Source organism: Coregonus lavaretus (assembly GCF_964263955.1).
Source record: "Coregonus lavaretus genome assembly, chromosome: 4".
NCBI classification, from domain to species: Eukaryota; Metazoa; Chordata; class Actinopteri; order Salmoniformes; family Salmonidae; genus Coregonus; species Coregonus lavaretus.
Window position 1 is genome coordinate 72,506,137 of NC_139991.1, and position 5,046 is coordinate 72,511,182.

Genomic DNA, 5,046 nt, shown 5'->3' on the forward strand with positions numbered 1-5,046 from the left:
GCTCCGGGCTTGACCACCACCCTTCAATAATCCCCCCGTAGCGCCCCTGGTCCGGTCTGGCCCCGCTGGCTGGAGCTGGACTGGACATCGAAGGAGCGGATTGCTTAAGCTCCGTTGTGGAGCAGCTGACCGGTACCTGATCAGGCACCGGTGACCCAGGCACGGGTTGTGCCGGACTGACGACGCGCACCCCTGGCTTGGTGCGTGGAGCAGGAACGGACCGGACCGGGCTGACGATGCGCACCCCTGGCTTGGTGCGTGGAGCAGCAACGGGCCGGACCGGGCTGACGATACGCACCCCTGGCTTGGTGCGTGGAGCAGGAACGAACCGGACCGGGCTGACGATGCGCACCCCTGGCTTGGTGCATGGAGCAGCAACGGGCCGGACCGGGCTGACGATACGCACCCCTGGCTTGGTGCGTGGAGCAGGAACGAACCGGACCGGGCTGACGACGCGCACCCCTGGCTTGGTGCGTGGAGCAGCAACGGGCCGGACCGGGCTGACGATACGCACCCCTGGCTTGGTGCGTGGAGTAGGAACGGGCCTTACCAGGCTGACGACTCGCACCCCTGGCTTGGTGCGAGTGGCAGGAACAGGCCGGGCCGGGCTGGCGACGCGCACCGTAGGCTTGGTGCGAGTGGCAGGAACAGGCCAGGCCGGGCTGGCGACGCGCACCGTAGGCTTGGTGCGAGTGGCAGGAACAGGCCGGGCCGGGCTGGCGACGCGCACCGTAGGCTTGGTGCGGGGAGCAGGAACAGGCCGGGCCGGGCTGGCGACGCACACCGTAGGCTTGGTGCGGGGAGCAGGAACAGGCCGGGCCGGGCTGGCGACGCGCACCGTACACTTGGTGCGAGGGGCAGGAACAGGCCGGGCCGGGCTGGCGACGCGCACCGTACACTTGGTGCGAGAAGCAGGAACAGGCCGGGCCGGGCTGGCGACGCGCACCGTACACTTGGTGCGAGGGGCAGGAACAGGCCGGCCCGGGCTGGCGACGCACACCGTAGGCTTGGTGCGAGTGGCAGGAACAGGCCGGGCCGGGCTGGCGACGCGCACTGTACACTTGGTGCGAGGGGCAGGAACAGGCCGGGCCGGGCTGGCGACGCGCACCGTACACTTGGTGCGAGAAACAGGAACAGGCCGGGCCGGGCTGGCGACGCGCACCGTACACTTGGTGCGAGGGGCAGGAACAGGCCGGACCGTACTGGGAACACACACCACTGGCCTTAAACGGGGATCAGGAACGGGCCGGACCGGACTGGCAATAAACCTCAGTACCTCTCGCCGTGCCTCTACATCTTCCTTCCCTCTTCTCACCAATGGCTCCCGTAACCTGGTGGCCTTCTGAATTCGCCCCTTATCTGCCTCCAGCAGCCCCGTCGTCCATGCCATGTGCCCCCCCCTAAAATGTTTTTGGGGTTGCCTCTCGTCCGTCCGACGACGACACTGTTGACGCCGTTGCTCCTCTCTCCGTCGCGCCTCTACCGTCTCACTCCATGGACGGCGATCCATCCCGGCCAGGATTTCCTCCCAGGTCCAGGACCCCTGCCCGTCCAATATTTGCTCCCACGTCCAGGCTGCCTGCTCCTGGACACGCTGCTTGGTCCTGGTATGGTGGGATCTTCTGTCACGATCGTTGAATGGAGTAGACCAAGGCGCAGCGTTATGAGCGAACATACTTTATTATCTTTAGTGATAATAGAAACAAAACAATAAACGATGACGTGACGTCCTAGGTTAAACACAACCAACACGGAACAAACCAAACGGAACAAGATCCCACAACTATTGTGGGAAAACAGCCTGTTTAAATGTGGTTCCCAATCAGAGACAACCAGCCACAGCTGACACTCGTTGCCTCTGAGAACCACACTGGCCAACATAGAAATAGAACACATAGAACTACAACACAGAACTCAAACACATAGAATCTACACACCCTGGCTCAACATATAGAGTCCCCAGAGCCAGGGTGTGACAGTACCCCCCCCCCAAAGGCGCGGACTGCGACCGCGCCTCAACATAAACCAAACAGGGAAGGGCTGGGTGGGCATTCCTCCTCGGAGGCGGTTCCGGCTCCGGGCTTGACCACCACCCTTCAACCATCCCCCCGTAGCGCCCCTGGTCCGGTCTGGCCCCGCTGGCTGGAGCTGGACTGGACATCGTAGGAGCGGATTGCTTAAGCTCCGGTGTGGAGCAGCTGACCGGTACCTGACCAGGCACCGGTAAACCTGGCACGGGTTTTGCCGGACTGACGACGCGCACCCCTGGCTTGGTGCATGGAGCAGGAACGGGCCGGACCGGGCTGACGATGCGCACCCCTGGCTTGGTGCGTGGAGCAGCAACGGGCCGGACCGGGCTGACGATGCGCACCCCTGGCTTGGTGCGTGGAGCAGGAACGGGCCGTATCGGGCTGACGACTCGCACCCCTGGCTTGGTGCGAGTGGCAGGAACAGGCCGGGCCGGGCTGGCGACGCGCACCTTAGGCTTGGTGCGAGTGGCAGGAACAGGCCGGGCCGGGCTGGCGACGCGCACCGTAGGCTTGGTGCGAGTGGCAGGAACAGGCCGGGCCGGGCTGGCGACGCGCACCGTAGGCTTGGTGCGAGTGGCAGGAACAGGCCGGGCCGGGCTGGCGACGCGCACCGTAGGCTTGGTGCGAGTGGCAGGAACAGGCCGGGCCGGGCTGGCGACGCGCACCGTAGGCTTGGTGCGAGTGGCAGGAACAGGCCGGGCCGGGCTGGCGACGCGCACCGTAGGCTTGGTGCGAGTGGCAGGAACAGGCCGGGCCGGGCTGGCGACGCACCCGTAGGCTTGGTGCGAGTGGCAGGAACAGGCCGGGCCGGGCTGGCGACGCGCACCATTAGCTTGGTGCGGGGAGCAGGAACAGGCTGGGCCGGGCTGGTGACGCGCACCATTAGCTTGGTGCGGGGAGCAGGAACAGGCCGGGCCGGGCTGGCGACGCGCACCATTAGCTTGGTGCGGGGAGCAGGAACAGGCCGGGCCGGGCTGGCGACGCGCACCATTGGCTTGGTGCGGGGAGCAGGAACAGGCCGGGCCGGGCTGGCGACGCACACCGTAGGCTTGGTGCGAGGGGCAGGAACAGGCCGGGCCAGGCTGGCGACGCACACCGTAGGCTTGGTGCGAGGGGCAGGAACAGGCCGGGCCGGGCTGGCGACGCGCACCATCAACTTAGTGCGGGGAGCAGGAACGGGCCGGACCGGACTGGTGACGCACACCACTTGCTTGGTGTGAGGAGCGGGACTGGGTTTCGTCATAACCCTCCGCTCCCTCAGCTGCCTACACAGTTCCTCTCGCCGTGCCTCTACTCTCACCTTCTCCCTTATCGCCTCCAGTAGCTCCACCCTCTGAACCACTAACTCCTGCTCCCTCTGGACCAATAGCCCCCTTAACCTGGTGGCCTCCTCACCTAACCTCCTAATACGCCCTGTAGCTGCCTCCTGCTGCCCCGTCGCCCATGCCGTGTGCCCCCCCTAAAAATTTTTTGGGGTTGCCTCTCGTCCGTCCGACGACGACCCTGTTGTCGCCGTTGCTCCTCTCTCCGTCGCGCCTCTACCGTCTCACTCCATGGACGGCGATCCATCCCGGCCAGGATTTCCTCCCAGGTCCAGGACCCCTGCCCGTCCAATATTTGCTCCCACGTCCAGGCTGCCTGCTCCTGGACACGCTGCTTGGTCCTGGTATGGTGGGATCTTCTGTCACGATCGTTGAATGGAGTAGACCAAGGCGCAGCGTTATGAGCGAACATACTTTATTATCTTTAGTGATAATACGAACAAAACAATAAACGATGACGTGACGTCCTAGGTTAAACACAACCAACACGGAACAAACCAAACGGAACAAGATCCCACAACTATTGTGGGAAAACAGCCTGTTTAAATGTGGTTCCCAATCAGAGACAACCAGCCACAGCTGACACTCGTTGCCTCTGAGAACCACACTGGCCAACATAGAAATAGAACACATAGAACTACAACACAGAACTCAAACACATAGAATCTACACACCCTGGCTCAACATATAGAGTCCCCAGAGCCAGGGTGTGACACCAGGTGAAGCTGGTTGAGAGAATGCCAAGAGTGTAGAAAGCTGTCATCAAGGCAAAGGGTGGCTACTTTGAAGAATCTCAAATATAAAATATATTTTGATTTGTTTAACACTTTTTGGTGAATGAGTAGGTGTGTCCGAACTTTTGACTGGTACTCTTTAAGGAATACCTGGAATAGTATAAAGTAATCCTTCTACTCCCCCCCATAAAAAAAGAAGAAAAGTGGTTGTCCCACTGGCTATCATAAGTTGTATGGATAAGAGTGTCTGCTAAATGATGTAAATGTAAAATACTGTATGTGTATATATTTCCCCAAAAATATATGGGGGATTGGAAATACAGATACAGACAATTACAATAATGGAAGCTACAATCTATCTCCAATATTAAAGCTGATCTATCCCCTAAAACCCCTACAGCCAATAGAGAGGAAAGGAAAGGAAGAAGGAAATGAAGTTAGGAAAGGAAAGGGATTTAGGAAAGGAGGAAAGAAAGGGGTCACAGGCTGCTGCGGGGCTGCAGCTGGATACTATTGGGACAGACTAGTAAAGAAGCATCTGACCAATTACAAAATACTTTAGTTCTTTTTAAACCAAGATGATGGTGCTTTCAAGACAACTGGGAACTCGGGAGAAAAACGAGGTCAAATCATGACCTAGGTGATCTTCAGGTAGGAAAGTTGGAGCTCTAGAAATGGTGCTTTCAAGAAAACTGGGAACTCGGGGGGAAAAAATTGAGGTCAAATCATGACGTTTGTAATCTTCTGGTCGGAAAGTAGAAGCTCCAGAAAGATGCCCTAGTTTTCGAATTGGAATTCCGAGTTGGATGACAGTTCAAAACGATTTTTCCCAGGCGGAGCTCGTTTTTTGCCGAGTTCCCAATTGTCTTGAACGCACTGAAGTCGGATTTCCGAGATTTCCGAGTTCCCAGTGGTTTTGAACGCGACAGTAAAAATACCACACCTCCAATAAAAGTGAGT